Source organism: Mus caroli, chromosome 13 (assembly GCF_900094665.2).
Source record: "Mus caroli chromosome 13, CAROLI_EIJ_v1.1, whole genome shotgun sequence".
NCBI classification, from domain to species: Eukaryota; Metazoa; Chordata; class Mammalia; order Rodentia; family Muridae; genus Mus; species Mus caroli.
The window spans coordinates 11327919-11347061 of record NC_034582.1 but is presented as its reverse complement, the minus strand read 5'-3'; the positions used below and the strand labels follow the sequence as shown (position 1 = coordinate 11347061).

The window sequence follows — 19143 nt, the reverse complement described above, 5'->3', positions numbered from 1 at the left end:
TTAGTGGAGTACAGGTTTTTTATAATGTGACTTTCTTGGTGTTTGTCATGTTTCCCTTTTCATTCCTGATTCTCTTAATCTGGGTCATTTCTCTCTTTCTTTTAGATAGTTGGACCAAGAGTCTGTCATCTTGTTTACCTTCCCAAAGAACCAGCTCTTTTTTTGTTGTTTTTTGTTTTTGTTTGTTTTGGTTTTCGAGACAGGGTTTTTCTGAGTAGCCCTGGCTGCCCTGGAACTCACTCTGCAGACCAGGCTGACCTCCAACTCAGAAATCCACCTGCCTCTGCCACCCAAGTGCTGGGATCTGGGATCAAAGATATGAGCCACCATGCCTAGCTAAGAACCAGCTCTTAAATTCACCGATACTTTGTATTAATTTTGCCTTTGTTTCTATTTCATTAATTTCTCTCTGATTTTTGTTATTTCTTGCCATCTACTGTATTTGTACTGAGGTTGTTACTGTTTTTCACAAATTCTTTTTAAGAAAACCAGAACATTTTATTTAGAATTTGTTGTAATGTTCTTTCAAAGAATCCCAGTATTTATCTTGATCAGAAATGAGAAAATAGACATTTGATAGCTTCCTAGAAGCCTCTGTAAAATTGAGATTTCATTGAACCTTTGTATTAATTTTATAATTAAATATAGCACATCATCTCACCCTTCCATGTTTTCCCTCCATCAACACCCATATTTTTTCTTATTTGTGGATTGAACTTTTAAGCTTTAAATATATTTGTTTCACTAGAATATACACAGAGGTTATGTAGCTAATAAGGGACCTGGGTGGAAGAATGTATCTTCCAAGTAAGGGGAAATAAGATATAATGGTATAAAGAAAAATTTGGAATAGAAAGATTAAATGGAAAAGGGAATGGAAGTGCAAGGTAAGGGAGGAGATATAAGGAGGAATAATTAATACTTAATGCCTTTTTTGAAAAGCCATATGAAATCCTGCTACCTCTGAAATTGTAAGCCAACTACAAATTAAATGTTGTTGTGTATAAACATTGCTGTGGCCATGATGTCTCTTCACAGCAATAAAGCCCCAACTAAGAAAGAAAAAATAAATGTATGTGCTCTCACATAATAGAGACATTCTTTAATTTAATTTTTTTGAGATTGGGTTTGGTGAGTATGTGTGCACACATGTGCATATGTTTATGTATCTTTAAATTCACAAGTCCAAGCTGATTTTGAACTCACATAGATCTATCTGCCTCTACCTCCCTACTCATGGGATTAAAAGTCCAAAACATTTTGCCAGCCAAAAAGTTATTCTGAACATGAGTAAAGACACAGTATATAGCATAACAAAATTATGATCAGAGGATTTTAACAGATCAACAATTCTTATTCAAAATGACCAGGTAAAATCCCCTTAGAGCACCATCTTATAGAATTAAATTCCTTGGGCTAGAAGGGCACATTAAAATTTATTCCAAATCTATCAGGAATGGGAAGTAGAGGGAAGCAGAGACAGCTATGTTCTTGAATATTGCTATCTATGACCTGAGATATATTTCTCTGCGGGGAACAAAAGGCCTTGCATTATAGGTTCAGATTTTATTTTGAACCAATACTTCATCTTTATTTGTAAAACACTGGGGAGCTGGGGGCAACGTTTGAGATGTAAATACATAAAAACATTTTTAAAAATCAATTTAAAGCCAGACTTGGTGGTGCACGCCTTTAATCCCAGCACTTGGGAGGCAGAGGCAGGCAGATTACTGAGTTCGAGGCCAGCCTGGTCTACAAAGAGAGTTCCAGGACAGCCAGAGCTATGCAGAGAAACCCTGTCTCAAAAAAGCAAAAACAAAAACAAACAAAAAAAAAAAAACAATTTAAAAACTGTAGAAAATGGAGACAAATAAATCCCTCCCCAAATATTTTCATGCATTTTGATTATATTTCGTCTCTTCCCAGATACTTTCCCTCCCTACTTACACAATGTCCCATTTTTTTCCTCTTTCTAAACAAAATAAAACAGAACAATAATAGAAGAACAAATAAAATCAGCAACCCAAAAAATCTACACACACACACACACGCACACACACACACACACACACGGAGTCTATTTTGTGTTGGCTAACTACTCCTGAGCATGAGGCCTGCCCTGGAGTTTGATTGATATCTCTGGTGTCTTTCAGTTGGTGAAGACTCATTTTCCCTCTCTCAGCATCTAAAAATGAAAAATAGCTTCTAAGTTAGGGGTTGAATTTTGTGATCACTTCCCACTCTCCATGCTGGGATTTTACCTGGTCTTGTGCATGTTGTCACAGTTCTGTGACTTCATACAGGCATCAACCCTGTTGTGTCTAGAAAACACTGCTTCTTTGGAGTTTATCCACCATCCCTAGCTCTTACAATCTTTCTGCTTCTCTTTTGCATAAACCTCTGAGCACTGAGGGGAGTAATATGATAAAGATATCCTACTTAGGACTGTGTGATCCAGAGTATCTCACTTTCTGTGTATTATCAAGTAGTAGGTCTCTATATTAATTAGTATTTACTGCAAGAAATCTTAGTCAGTGTTCTTTGCTATGAAGAGGCACCATGACCATGACAAGTCTTGTAAAAGAAAACATTTAATTGGTACTTGCTTACAATTTCAGAATTTTAAACCATTATCCTCATAGTGGGGAGCATGGCAGTACGCAGGCAGACATGGCAGCTAAGAGTTCTATATATGGATCTGCAAGAAGCAAAGAGAAAGAGAGAGAGACGGAGAGACAGGGTGACGAAGACAGAGAGAAAGAGACAGAGACAAGGAGAGACAGAGATGTGGAAAGAGAAAAACAGACAGAAAGAGAGAATCTGCTCCAGGCTTGAGCTTTGAAACCTCAATGCCCACCCCCGTGGTACACTTCCTCCAGCAGGATCATACCGACTCCAAGAAGACCACACCTAATCTCTCCCAAATAGTACCTCTCCCTGATGAGTAACTGTGATGGTTTGTATATTCTTGGACCAGGGAGTGGCACTATTTGGAGGTGTGGCCTTGTTGGAATAGGTGTGACCTGGTTGGAGTAGATGTGTCACTGTGGGGGTGGGCTTAAGACTCTCACCCCAGTTGCCTGGAAGTCAGTCTTCCACTAGCAGCCTTTGGATGAAGATGTAGAACTCTCAGCTCTTCCTGTGCCATGCCTGCCTGGATNCTGCCATGCTCCCACCTTGATGATAATGGACTGAACCTCCGAACCTGTAAGCCAGCCCCAATTAAATGTTGTTTTTTGTAAGACTTGCCTTGGCCATGGTGTCTGTTCACAGCAGTAAAACCCTAACTAATGCAGTAACCATCCAAACATATCAGTTTATGGGGGGCACTCTTATTCAAACCACTACAGGAACCTTGTGTCTAATAACAGAACAAAGGATTGTGGCCCCTGAAAGAGTGTGATACAAATTTCTCTCTCCCAATATTTTGAGCTGTTTCTAAACAGGACAAAACATTTAAATCCATCTAGCCATCCACTCAAATACTTTCCAATTAATATCATCCTAACATCCATGTCCTCATATCCACATCAATAAGCATCATTCTTCTACATTCTTCTACACTTTCTCTCCATTTTCTCAGAGTGCTAATTATTTAATTCAATACGCCTGGATCCAAGACTGTTTATGTGTTTTCAGCTACTACACCCTGAAATAGTGGCAGGTTAACAAGATAAGTCTGGATATGGAAACTCAGTTGCCAGAGTCAACACAGGAGTCAGGTATGGTGGTGCACACTATCATCCCAGCATCCAGGAGATTGAGGCAGGAGAACCTCAAGTTGAAGACCAAAGTCCGGTACATATTGATACTCAGTCTGAGAGGCAAATACAAGACAGTGTGGAACCTGGTCCTTCTCATAATTCACAGCAAGGGGCAAATGTTGATAAAGAGAAAAACATGTGTGCCCTGAACACTTTAACATTCTAAATAGATATGATGGTTTGTGGGTTTAACCTATCAACTTGTATTATAAAATTATTCATCCTTATTGTAAATCTAAGTCTTACCTCAGACTCTACAAATACTCAAATACAGATATTATCCTATTACTGACATAGACTAAGAAAAACAACCCATATGATGGGTAGCATTGGACTATCAATGTGATATTGTCTGAGATGACCCCAGAGATGGTCTATGAGTCCAGATGAGAATTATTGAGGTTGGAAGACTTATCTTCAATGTAGGTGATTTCTGTAAGAGAGAGAGAGAGAGAGTGAGAGAGAGAGAGGAGAGAGAGAGAGAGAGAGAGGAGAGAGAGAGAGAGAGAGAGAGAGAGAGAGAGAGAGAACATCAGTGTTAATTGTTCTCTGCTTCCTGAACTGTGGGCACTGTGACCAGCGACTTCAAAAACCTGCTATAACTTAACTGAACTAAACCCTCAAATTGTGAGGCAAAATAATACACTCTTACTTATTTAAACACATAAATCTTACAACCTAAGAAAGAAATTTTCATAATTATTCTAGAAATGTGCCTAATGCAAAATGATAGAGTGGCTGATATTAAGTAACCTGTGAAATAAAATTGGAATGATAATGTTAAATTTAGAGGTGGAGTTGGATTTATGAGAGAACCAAAAATCCATAAGGAAACAAATCTTGGTGTCTGTCTACATCTCTGAGCATTTGCAGTGATGGCACTGGACTTTGTCATTATCCAGTGATTTTTTTTTTTGATGCTTTCTTCCCTTGACAAACTGAAAGAGCCCAACAGGAAAATGGCTAGAGCCTCACTAGGATTCAATTTGATACTTATGATGCTAATTTATCATTTCTTCTTAAATAATTGCATACCCAAGTTTAACACAGTATATTCTTCCTAGGAAAAGTATTTACTCTTTCTATAATATATAAATTATAATAGTGTCTTGTCATAGCCATGTTCATGGCTCCTAAACTGTATCTAGTCAGAGAAAAATAGGCACCTACACAAAGACCTCGTTCTGATAGAGTTCAAAGCACAGTTAAAATGGTACAACCACCTTTCCCTTTTCATAACAATTCTGTATTCCAAGCCCTGAATTTTGCAGTATTCACTGAAAAAATTAGCAATAATAAAAGGTGATTTGATGTATTTGGCATTTGTCAAAAAGAACATAGCTTGTTATTTAATTTCCCAAATTCAAAAAAATAATGCATTGAGGCTACATTTTTTTTCAGATATTCTTGGCAATTATCAGTATAAAGGAAACTGGCTTTTACTTCTCCATCTAATGACAAGGGCTAAGCCAAAGTTTCTGAAAACCAGAAACAGTCACCAAAACAGACTAGTGGGAAACTGGGGAAATTTGAGATGTCAACTTCAACAGGAAACTGAAGATCAAAGAAACCAAAATTGCTTCTCTTTTATGCTCTCCCTGATGAATTTGCCTTTAAGTACTAAATTATCTGTGACATCCACACATATAGTGGTCAGTATCCAAGGATGTCTATCAAAGATGAAACAAAGAAAATAAAAGGGTTTTTTTTCTGTTACTCATCTCAGAGGGACATTATTTGTTTCCAGATTGTGTCATTCTATCAAGTTCTACCACAGAGGAAATATATACTTGGCTATCCCAGAAGATAGACACGAGAGCCCAAGAGAGTAGTGGGTATTTTTAAACCCACTACTCTGTTGATGTTTACCAGCCCCACATGATGGGCATAAATATCTTAAAAGCTTTATAGCAAGATGTGGTATGTCTGGAGTCAAACTGTAATTGTCTACTACTTCCAGATATTTGCAAGATTTTGATGCTAGGAAAAGGAAGGGGAGAGGAAGGAAGGAAGGAAGGAAGGAAGGAAGGAAGGAAGGAAGGAAGGAAGAAGGGAGGGAAAGGAAGGGAAGAAGGAAAGGGAAGGGAAGAGAGAAAGAATGAAGGAATGGAGAAAAAGAAAGGGGATGAAGGGGAGGGAAGAAGAAAGAAGGGAAGAGAAGGGAAAGAGAGGAGGAAGGGGGAAGGAGGAGGGAGGAGGAAGAGGGGAAAGGAAGAAAGATTCAAATTCAGGAGGACTCATTAGGAAGAATTAAGATAGAACAAACACACAGTACTTCTCACAGAAAAAAAAAGTGGCCTTTTATGTGCCTGGTTTCAAAGTTCTCAATTTCTTTTACTGGGGTTAGTGATGACCTGTGGAAAAACTGGCAGTGAGAAGTAAAACAACGTGATGCCATTTGTAACAGAATTTTTAAAACTGAATTTATTGAGATCATAATTTTATTCCTTAGTTATTTACTTTTATGTTAGGATGGCAAAATATATTTTAACAAAGCAATGATAATGGTGGGTAGTGCAATTTGTTGGTGTTTTCATATTTGTGCTTCATAAGATAAGACTATGCTGCTGAGACTGGAAGCCCATGAAAGACATTACATAATTAGAGTGGTTTTATTTGTTTTTGAGGCACACTGGGATGCCTGGGAAACTTAAATGCTGCTCAGTCTCTTCTTCAAGTCACTTGCATCAGTATCTTTAAAGATGAGGCTCCCTATGCTTTTACAGTTATCCTGATGTGAAGCTCATATGGAGAAGGTGTGAGCAAGGGACCTAAACAGAGCTCTGACTGTGTACTCTCAAACTTGTGGCTCTGTACTTCAAAGTAGAATTGCTTAACTGTCAACAAACCAAAGAAGTATCTATCTAGTCAACCAAACCCTGAGAGTATAAAATGCAGTGATTAGTATCTTTTTAGTCTTTTGTTACGTGATGTTCAGCATCATAAATAACCACCAAGTCAGAATCAGATAATTAGAAATCACTTCAGAAAATAGAAAAACATGGCACAATAACATGGCAGTAGGAGGTCAAAGTTCAAAGGAAGGTCCCAAGAGCATTGGCATTTTGTTCTACATTGTTTTTTTAAAAAAATCTTTGAGCTCAAATGTAAGAAAATTTAATTGATAAATAGAGAGTGTGGAAAGAAAGGATGTTTTGGAACATGGAAATTGGAAGGAATGGAGAAAGAAATCATCAGTCATTAAAACTACAGTATGATATGACTACAGACTTCTGAGAATGGCTATGAAAGTCAATCCATCAACTTGATAATGAAAACTATCTTCATCCATTGAGTTTGTCACACCAGCTGCCCAGGCGCCTCGCAAATGGCAGGAACTGATTTCTTATAGTTCTGGGTTCCAGAAAATCTGAGATCAAAGCACTTGTGGTTCGTGTGTCTGAGGAGGTCCCATATCCCAAATTAGGAGTTGGGATTTCAAACATTCTGGAGAGACACACACAAACACCAGTATCAGGTTGCCAACTTCTGGTAAAGATGCAAAAATGTTAGGGTTTTTTTTTTTTTGCCATTACCCAAACATTTTCCCTTATTATTTTTATTCTTCTCTCATATATTACATTCTGACTGCAGTTTTTACTCCCTCCCCTCCTCTAATTAGCTCCCTTCCCACCTACCCTCTCTGCCAGATCCACATCCCACCTCTGCCTCCCCTCAGAAAGTAAGAGCCTACCCCTGTTCATCAACCAAACATGGCATAACAAGCTATAACAAGACCAGGCACATACCTTCATATCAAGGTTCAACTAGGTAGACAACCCAGTAGGAGGAAAAGGGTCCCACAACTAAGAAAAAGAATAGTCAGGGGCAACCCCAGCTCCACCATTAGGAATCCCAGAAGAACATGAAGCTACTCAGCCATAACATATATGCAGAGGGCCTCAGTCAGACCCCTGCAGGCTTCCTGATCTCTGTGAGCTCCTATGAGTCGATTATGTGAGCTGTGTCTTTGTTGTGTCCCTGACCCCTCTAGTTCCTAAGATCCAGCCCCCACCCTCCTCCAAAGGACTCACTGAGCTCCACCTAATGATTGCTTGTGGTACCCCATGTAAGTGGATATTAGCTATAAATAAAAGATAAACATACTACAACCCACAGACCCAGAGAGGCTATGTGAAAAGTTAGGATACACACACACACACACAGATTACTGGTAGAAATTTTTAAAGTAATAGTCACTTTGAAATAATTTGGCCATTTATTATAAAGGGAATTTCACATGCAGCATATGACCTAGTAACATGATTCCTAGGTATTTACTTGAGAAAAATGAAAATATATGTTTACACAATCTTAAGTGGGTTCCACCACCTTCCAGTAATTCTCCAAAATGACAACACAAAGAAAAAGAGAAGAGACACGTGTGCTATACTCTCCAGGCATTTTAGGAAACATAGTCACATACATATGAATCTACAAGAAGTGTGAGGCTGCAGACAGCAAGAGAATTGGTACTGTTCTAAAAGGAACACCCCCAAAACTTTTCCAAGGCCCCAGTATTACCCAAGATGTTGTTAATATTGTTGTAAACAAGCCAAGAAAAGTAATATGCTTATTGAGCATGGTAAGTAATTCAAGAGCAGAGATGTCTTCCTAAATAAGTGCAGAAAAATGATCAAGAAAAAGAAGACCAAAAGAAAGGATGCTGGGTTCAACCCAAGTGCCTGTCAGCTGCATCCAAAACAGCAAAATGTATAAGAACTAATAGGAAGGGGTCGGCAGAACCCATTGCCTGTTAACCTATTGCTTATGAAAGTTAAAATAAATAAATAAATAAATAAATAAATAAATAACCCAGATTAAAGTATAAGACCCATGTTTAAAAAGTGGTTATAGCCATGTTAGTCAACGTGGTGGAAAGAACTATTAACTGTACTGCTATATGGACTGAATGCCCATGTCCTCCAAATTGATACAGTGAAACCCTCATGTTCAGGAGATGAGGCCCTTGGGAAATGATCAAGTTCCCTCTCTGCTTTATGATCTTGGCCTCTAAAATGGAAAGGAAAACTTAATCTCCCAAAGCAGAGATAGAATCTTTACTGCTATGCAAACCCAAGAGATATCTCAGAAATATTACTCAGCCCTTAATGATAGAGCTAAGAAAAAGGTACTGGTAATCAGCACATTTTGTAACTGTTTGTCTCCTTAACTTTCCTTATCAAGTGACATTGGGTTTCAGGAATAGTAGAAAGGAGCTATAAAAGCCTTTGTAGGGTTGGACCAGAACTACCCTCAAGCAACTATTGAACCTGTAGAATAAGCTTATCTTGAAAGGGAGACATTAATCATGAGAATGAGAACGTAACCTGGAATGAAAATAATAATCTCATAAAAATCATATTGTTCCCCTCAAGGGATGAGATCAATAACAACTTTAGAATCAATTTTCAGAACCAGAATTGAGACAATGATCGACCAGACCATTCCTTGACTATCGTGTTTAATTATGAAGACTTTCTCCTCTCTTTCTAATTCTTCTCTACATAAATCTTAATCATATCTTAGTACCTTGAAGATGATCTTGGGGTCACTGGATCCCTTAATTTGTTCTTCTTTCCAACACATCCATTAAACATCTTCCCTTACTGTTTACTACTGATCTCTCTCAGTACCAGAATGAGTGGATAGGCCTAACCATAGAGAATCCAAGAGGTGAGACATTTGCCCTAAAATGTGGATTAAAGTAAATTGCCTAATCAGGTCACATAACATTTGAGCAACCATATATTAATATATGCAAGTTCATTATTATAGCATAATCGGATTGCTTGTAGCATTTGACATAGCTATAAATCGTAAAACTTGTGTACATCTCCTAAACATAAATTATTTGGATCTTCAACAGACAAAAATATGTAACCTGTTCTACAGGATCATAAAATACTCAGTCAATAACAAATCAAATCCCAGAAATGTTATGAATTAATATGCAGGAGTCTCTTCTGGCTGTTGCTGAACATGACCTAATTCTTTCTGATAATAATGGACTTCAACGATAGAGCTAATGTTCTAGTTTGCGTTCCATTGATGTAAGAAATACATCAATACTTACCCAAAGTAAGTTGGAGGATGAAAGAATTTATTGAGTTACAGTTTACAGCCCAAGGAATCCAAGGCAGGAACCTGGAGGAAGAAACTGAGATAGGGGTAATGGAGGAAAGTTACGTGCTGGCTTGCTACTCATGCTTGCTGAACTGCTTTCTTATATAAGACAAGACCACCCTCCCCAGGGGAGGCACCACACACAATAGTCTGGCTCAATCACATCAATCATTAATCAAGAAAATGCCCCCATGTACATGTCTATGAGCCAATCTCAAAGAATCAATTCCTCAGCTAAGTTCCCTTTTCTCTGGTGACTCTAGGTTACAGATTTGTGTCAAGTTGATGAAAATTTAACCAGCACAACTATTAAGAATTCCTATTAAGCTTGTACGTAAGAAGACTGAGAACAGATCCTAGTCAGCACTGTCGCTATGGTGCTGGGAGCAGGAGTGGGTGCCTGAGTCTAACACAGCATACTTGGTGCATACAGGTACTCTCTCTGATTTCCAAAAGTCTGTGAATTTTATCTTAAAAGCTGATAACTCTGTATGTGATGATCATATTAATTATTTAATTTTTTGTCTCATTCTACAGAAAAAGAACAATTAAATAATATGATAAAAACTCTTGTTTGAAAGGAAGTGAAAAGATCTGATCTTATAAATCACTAAAAAATATTATGAGACACTAAAAACATCATTGAAAACAGATAACAAGACAACTGTTAATTACTATATTAAAAATCCATACTTTGGCAACATTTCAAACTCAGTTTGTCTTGCAAGTGATGTTTGTTTCTTGTCCCCTTGGAAGAAAGATCTGAGAATAAATCTGAAGGTACATTTGGCATTTGATCCTTAAAGGACTCAGTTGAAGAATACACACATGCATGCATGCATAGGTTTTCAGGGCTGATCACTGGAATTGTAGAGCCAATGTAGGATTCATCCCTGGGGAAGACTAATTCTCCCTCTCTTAGAATTCTTTAATTGCGTCTAGTTCTTTGTCTCAGGGTATGGCCCTAGAGACTTCCTCATCAGCATGTATATTGGTGTTGTTCTTTTCTGGTATTGTTTATACAGCCTTACTGTTGGGGTATCCTGGCTGGAGCTTCACTGTTATTTCTGAAGACACAATTTTACAACACACTTCCTGATCCTCCTGTTCTAACAATCGTTTCATTCCTCTTTTCTGGCCCTCAAACTCTTAAAACTCTTTCCTCCCTGCTTTAGACAGTCTTCTCTGGACTTCAGCTGCAAGAGTTGTATTACAGATATATTTACTGGGGCTAGGTACCCCACAATCAATTGTTTTCTGCATTTTCACTAGTTGTGGTTTTCTGAAACAGTGTCTGTTTTCTGCAAAGACCTTCTTTGATGAGGTGTGAGAACTACATATCTCTGTAAATACCAGGATAGTATTTGCATACTCAGGAATTATGCTGGTTTAGTAAAGTTGGTAAGAGTAGGTTCTTCTCTGAACTCTATGGCTTCATTTGCCCCATGTAATTGGCTAGACTCCTGGTATTTGGTAACTTGTGTCTATATGGGTATGTTCTTTAGTTTGGACGTTTTCTTTGATGATCTCATAGGAGATCTGGTCTATAACATTGACCTGGGATTCTTCTCCCCTATTGATGCCTGTAACTCAAAGGTTCGGCCTTCATATGGTATCTCACAGATCCTACATGTTCCTTTACTGTGCTTTTAATTTTGTTCACTGTCTTTACTTATGTGGTCTAATTTATCAACTTCATCTTTAAGATTTGATGTTTTATCCTCTATTTGATTCACTTTACTTATAAGGCTTTCCCCTGTGTTTTCTAACTTATCAGGTATTTTTATCTCATCTTGTTTCAGTTTGAATTTTTTTCAGTATTTCTATCTGAATATTATTTCTATTCCTGAATTCAGTGTTCAGATCCTGAATTGTCTTCATTTCATTTTTCTGTATAATTGTATTTTCTTGTTGTCACTTGGGCCTTTCTTGTTATCCTCTTAAAGTTCAGTGACGTGCTTACTTGTGTATTCTTTTAAATCCTTGAATACCTTGATGAAGTTTGTATTGTTCTTTTAAATTTTGTGTCCTGGAGTTCATCTAAGTAACTCTCATTAGAGAACACTTCTATAGGACTATAGTTGATTTGATGGGAGACATACTGTCTTGGCCTTTCATTTGTTTTTATACTTCGGCTATGACTTCAGCATGTAGACTTATGTATTTGATAGTATATATGATGTGAGATTATAGCCTTTCTTTGATTGTGCCAGTTCAGGAGCTACATGACCAGAGCTAAGCTGGATAAGGCTACTTTATGACTCGCTTGTTCCCCGTTTCTTTTGGCTTCAGTTTTTATATCCAGGAGTCTCAAGTGTGCCTCTCAGTACCTACAGTGACTATTTTATTGAACTCATGTTGGGCATAGATGATACCATAGTCTAAATCTATACCTGTAGTTGTGGAGATGGAGGTGAACGAAGGGGCAGATGGTAGTAGAGCTGAAGGACTCAACATTTAAAGTCAGAGCTTCAGGCTGAAGCAAAACCAATTGCAGTGAATACAGAAGTGAGAAGGATGGGAGTTAGGAGAAGGAATCTCCCAGACAAACCCAGTTCAGGTCTGAAACTATACTTATGTGTGGAGGTAGTGGTAGAGGTGTAGAGGAGTGGGGTAGTCACCAGGCAAAGACAGTTCAGCCCCTATGGGTCTGAAGCTAGGTCTGTGGGTATGAAGATGGTGGTAGTGCCTTATAGGTAACTTTTTATAATTCCTTTTACTCCACTTTAAAATAAAATCAACAACCAGTCATGATCGAGTTTGTAAAATATGCTTTTTAATATATAGGAAAAACAGAAGAATCACATTGCTCTCTAACTCTAATAATGATTAGTCTGGGATTGATAAAAATAAATAAATAAATGCTAGGAAAGGCATAATAGTTGAGTAGTACAGTTATAACAACAACAACAAGCCAACAAGGACTAAAGTGCTGGACTCCTCAGTGCACAGTTTTGCTGAAGCTCAAGCTCAGAATGCTGCTCTGTAATAATAATAGTTTAGCACTACCTAATTATTTCTTGGGTATAAGCAGAGTTCAGGCTCCAGCAGCTCCAACAAGAAGGCTTAGCTACCTAAATCCAATATTTCAGTTAAATATGTAGGCATTGCTGAAAGCAGAGAGAGAAGATTTACTTAATGTCACGTTGTGAGGAAAACAGACAGTGCTGTATGAAAAAAAGGGGGTGCCTTAGAAAAACAGGCTGAGCAAGCCATGAAAAGCAAGTCAGTAAGTAGTACTATTCTATGTCCTCTGCTTTGCTTCATGTCTCTGGGTTCCTGCCCTATTTGAGTTCTTGCCCTGACTTCTACCAGTGATGGTCTGTGATGTAGAACTATAAGATTAAATAAGCCCTTTCCTTTCCGAGCTACTTCTGGTCATCATGTTTTACTACCATATAGGTATTCTAACTAGGACTATTATATAACAAGGAATGTGTTCTTCATTTTTCCCACATCAAAATAAAAAACCCTTTGCCTATTGGAAGAATAAAGTTTTCATTCAGCGAAGTAGATCTGGAGGGACAGAGCTATAGTTATGTCAAGACCCCGGTCCCACCTCGTGTCCCAAGCTGTATCCCTTTTTGTTGTGATGTGAGCCAACAAACTCCATTTCCGGCTTGGTTGAGTTGGAGTAAGCCTTCTGTCAGTTGGGTTTCCTGACTAATATGGTAGTGTATGGCTTATCAAAGGCATTGCCAGTAAGTCTTTCACAAGGAACATTTGTAATAGTTTGTGGGAAGGCATGCAAGGAAAATATAACAACTGGATCAAATTTGGAAAAACACAGACTAGACACCTCTTGACAAATCCTATAAAATGTTTGAGTTTGTGGGAAACAAACTTGTGAGGGAGAATCATTCTGAAGTAGTTGCAATGAGTGGTGGGTGACAGTGAGTCAGACCATATGCACTGAGGATCTAAAATGGCAAATAAAATGGGCTTTGAGTTGGAAAATAGATGACAGCCAAAGGTGTTGTGAATCGTGAGACTTTCTGGGGAAGTGCACTTTGCAGAACTCATAAGGAGAGTAGTGAGAACAATGTCATAAAGCTGGATATCAACTGAGATAGAAGCAACAAGAAGTACATAAACTCATGAAAACTAAGTAATGAACTAACTAAAGGTGATCTTTCAAGGAATAAATAAAGAAGAAAATCAAGACTCCCTAGAATTAAGTGAAAAATAAAATCAACATAATACCAAGATCTATAGGACACAACAAAGGCAGTTCTGGTAGGAAATTTATGGCACTCAATGCCAACACACACAGAGACACACACTCAAACTAGAAAGGTTTCAAATTAGTAGTTTAGTATTGCATCTGTAAGTTTTGGAGAAACAAGAACATACAATACCCCCAAAAATTGATAAGAAAAGATGGGGTGAAAATAAAATAATAGAAATGAGGGACTAGAAAGATCACTTAATAGTGAAGAACAATTGCTGCTGTTGGAGAGGGCCCAAGTTCATCCTTACACCACATGACAGCACACAGCTATCTTTTTTTTTTTTTTACTTTAATTTTTTTACAGTCCAGTCATTGCCCCCCTCCTGATCTGCCCTCCCACAGTTCCTCATCCCATTTCTCCTACCCCTATCTCCAAGAGGATGCCCCACACAGGCCTCCCCACTCCCTGGGGTCTCAAGTCTCTCAGGGTTAGATTCATCTTCTCCCACTCAGGCCGGCCCAGAACTGTCCTCTGCTATATATGCACACCCCATCTTTAACTACAGTTCTAGGAGATGCATTACCTTCTTCTAATCTCCATGGACCTGCACATAAGGAACTTATACTCACACAGCTCACATATTTACTTCTAAACAAAAGTAAATAAATCTCAATAAAATCAAAGAATACTACAAAGAACCAATAAAACATAATGGGTTCTTTGGGAAAAAAATACGATGGACAAAAACTGCTAGTCATTAATCTGGCTCAGATTAACAATATTAAATATGAAAAAGAAAAGAAAACACCAAAACTCCTTCAATTATTTCATACATTGTATGAGAAAGGAACATTTCCAAAACTTTTTATGCAGTATATCATACCCTGATTCCAAAACTAAAGACCCAGCAAAAAAAGAAAATTATCAGCCAATCACTCTAATAAACTTAGATGCAAAAGTTTTCAATAAAAATATTTGCTGAAAGGACCCAGATATAGCTGTCTCTTGTGAGGCTATGACGAGGCCTGGCAAACACAGAAGTAGATGCTCACAGTCAGCTATTGGATGGATCACAGGGCCCCCAATGGAGGAGCTAGAGAAAGTACCCAAGGAGATAAAGGGATCTGCAACCCTATAGGTGGAACAACAATATGAACTAACCAGTACCCCCGGAGCTCGTGTCTCTAGCTGCATATGTATCAGAAGATGGCCTAGTCAGCCATCATTGGGAAGAGAGGCCCCTTGGTATTGCAAACTTTATATGCCTCAGTGCAGGGGAACACCAGGGCCAAGAAGTGGGAGTGGGTAGGTAGGGGAATGCGGGGGGAGGATATGGAGGACTTTTGGGATAGCATTGGAAATGCAAATGAAGAAAATACCTAATAAATATATATATTCTATCCAAATTCAAGAACACATCAAAAAGATCTATCAGAGTCAAATCAGCTTCATCCCACTAATACAGATATGGTTAAGCATACATAAAACAATAAATGCAATTACACATACAAATAAACTTAATTACAGAAACCATCTGGTTAACTTGTTGGATGCAGAAAACACCTTGGAAAATTCAATGTCCATTTATGATAAATGTCCTAGAAAATTTAGAGATATAGAAGCCATATCACAAAATAATAAATTCGATATACTATCACCCCACACCAACAATATGCTAAATGGAGCCTGTGAGGGTGTAATGTGTCACTTACATGTAGTCCCCATAGAGAACAGAGTTTCCTCAAAAGGAAATACTAATACTCCTCAAATTATTTCACGAAATGTAAAAGGAAGGGACACTTCCAAAGTTTTTATGAACTCAGTGTTATCCTTATACCAAAAGCAAAATTATAAACTAATCCTCATTTAGCATAGTATTGATTGTAAGCTTGCTGTATATTGCATTTGTTACATTGAGATATCTCTCCTCTATATCCAAAGATTTTATAGTAAATGCTAAGAAATTGATGAAGATCCCAGAGGATGGAAATCGCAAAGCTTTCCAAAAAAAAAAAAAAAAAAAATCAAGACGAATAAGACAAGAATTCCCACTCTTTCCTTTCATGTTCAATACAGTGCTTAAAGTCTTATCTAGAATAATAAGACAAGTGAAGGAGATAATGGGAATGCAAATGTGAAAAAACAATACTATCATTTTCAGAGGAAATTGTCCTAGGCATAAAATATCCTTAAAAGTTCACCAGAAAACTCCCACAACTGGTATTTTCAGCACAGTATCAGGATACAATGTTAACCCAAAGCTGTAGCTTTCTTGAATACAAACAGCAAATGTACCAATAAATAAGTCAGACCAAAAAAAAAAATCCAGTTCATTATATTCTCAGAAAATGCATATTGAGCTCAATACATTCTGAGCTATAGAGATCACTTGTGGATAAGAGCATTTGATGTTTCCAGAGGACCCAGATTCAATTCCCAGCACCCATATAGTGACTCACAACCACCTGTCCAGTCTCAGGGCATCCAGTTCCCTCTTCTTTACTCCGTAGGCAGTTCACAAATACAGTGCACAGATAGATATTCATAACATTAAAAAAAGGAAATAAAAATTCAAAAATGTATCTTGGAATAAATCTAACTAAGAAAATGAAAGATTTGTATAATAGAACCAAAGACACTGATGAAAGATCTTCATTGAAACAGATACCAGAGAATGAAAAAATCTCCTGTGCTCAATATTGTGAAAATGGCTATCTTATCAAAAGCAGTCTTCAAATTTAACACAATCCCCATCAAAATTCTAACACTATTCTTCAAAAAAAAAGAAAAACTATATTCAATTTTATTCAACAACACCACACACACACACACACACACACACACCAAGTACCCAAAATAACCATGAAAGATAAAAGAAAAATAGAGACATCACCATCTCTGATTATAAGTTATGCTGCAGACCTATAATATTTAAAACAGCATAAAGACAGTCCAATTTATTAATGGAATGCACCTGAGTACCTAGACATAAGTTTACACACCTATGGGTAAGTGATTTAAAAGAAGAAAAAAAAAGGCAAAAATACACAAGGGAGAAAAGATAGCATCTTCAACAAATGGGTGCTGCCCAACCGGATAGCTCCATGTAGAAGGGTGAAATCAATTCTTATCTTTCACCCTACACAAAACTCAGCTCTAAATAGATCATGGACTTTGACAAAAGATCTGATGCTCTGAGTCCAATAGAGGAGAAACTAAGAAATGTGTTTGAATTTACAGGCCGAGGAAGAGACTCTCTGAGAAGAAGTCCAGCAGCACCAACATTAAAGATCAACAGTAAACAAATGGGACATCATGACACTTAAACAGGTTTTGTAGTTCAGCAAAGGACATCATTATTTGAGTACAGAGGAAGCATGTCGAATGGGAGAGATGCTTACCAACTATACACCTGACTGCCAGAAGATTCATATCTAGAATATACAAAAAGGAATCTCAAAAACAACTAAGAATGAAGGGAAAAAATCCCAGTTAAAATATAAAGGATGAAACTTAACAGTTCTCAAAAGATAAAATGAATGAAAATGCAAATGAATGAAAAAATAATTTACTAAATGTTTGACCCCTTTATCTAGTAGAGAAATGCAAATTAAAACTGCTTTGAAATTCCATAACCTAGTAAGAACAGTAAGTACCAAGACAACAAATAACAGCATATGCTGGTATGGATATGGAAAAGGGAGAATACTTGTTGCTGGTGGAAGTGCAAACAGGTGCAAACTATGGAAAGCAGTGTAGAGTTTCCTTACAAAGTTTAAAATAGATTTCCTGGCGGCGGGGACCTGGGTAGCCAACGGCTTGTGGAGCAACATGCTTAAGTTTTATTGTGACTACCGTGATACATATCTTACCCACCATTCTCCTCTGTGGGGAAGACACACTGCAGTGGTCGGAAACACAAAGAGAGTGTGAAAGACTGTTACCAGAAGTGGATGAAGAGCAGGCCCAGGGCCTCAATGACAAAACAACGCCTGCATTTCAACAAGGAAAGATCCCTCCAGCTCCGTTCTCTGCTCCTCTGCCTGCAGGGGCCATGATCCCACCTCTCCCCAGTCTCCCGGGTTCTCCTCAGCCTGGCATGATGCCTACATCCCTTATAGAAGGCCCTACCGTGATGCTAATGCTGGCCCCGCCTCCTCCTGGGATGATGCCTGTGGGACCAGCTCCTGGGATGAGACCACCCATGGGAGGCCACATGCCCACGATGCTCAGGCCTCCAATGATGAGACCTCCCATCTGCCCTATGATGGTGCCCATACGGCCTGGCATGACCCAGCCAGACATAAGAGCAGAAGCACTCTTTATCATTTTGTATTCCTGTTCTGTTTCACCAGGAGATCTTGGAGCTAAGCCTGAGTGTTTACTAGATGCATGACAAGGAAACTTCCCTTCCTGTCAGAGAGAATACTTTTGGAGGGAGAAATGATACCAAAAAGTGGAGTTTTTACTTATATTGTGAAATGTGAAAATAAATACACAAAGCACTCTATGTCTTACTACAGGGACACTTGTTCATCCATGTTCATTACTGCTCTACTCGGGAAAGAAAAGGTCAAGGCGACCATCAACTGATGACTGGGTAATGAAAGTTGGGGTGCATTTAAACAATGAGAAAATAGTCAACTGTTAAGAAAAATGAAATTGTAGGTAAATGGACAGAAGCCCAGAAAATAAAATGTCATATATTTTCTCTCATGTGTGGATGTTAGCTTTGAATCTTTAGATATGTGTGTGTTTCATATGGAATACCATGGAGGTCAGGAAATTAGCAAGAAGTTATCAGGCTGGCATTTAAGGGAGAGGGAATAGAATACAGTGAAATAAAGGGTTACAGAGTTAGAGGCAAATAGTGAACAGGGAGGAATAATTGGTGGGAGATGGGAGGACAATGGGAAGGGATAAGTAACACTAAAGACCATTTATAAATGACATTAAAATGTGTTACTGGAGAAGCTTGCTAAAACATGTATGTGCACATATAGAGTTTTGGTGGAGGTACCCTATAAAGGAGAGATTAGACACAGATTGATAACAAATACAATAACCGACACTTCTTTGTG

The 19143-nt window shown here is 38.1% G+C and overlaps 1 pseudogene across 1 annotated transcript in view; it reads left to right on the top strand.

Annotated features, from left to right (window-relative positions):
- Positions 1 to 18739, top strand: part of LOC115029097 — a 192978-nt pseudogene extending 174239 nt beyond the window's left edge. The window contains exon 4 of the transcript XR_003834674.1: positions 17303 to 18739. The product of XR_003834674.1 is annotated as a U1 small nuclear ribonucleoprotein C pseudogene (transcript). The remainder of the gene's footprint in view (positions 1 to 17302) is intronic.
- The last annotated feature ends 404 nt before the right edge of the window (positions 18740 to 19143 follow it).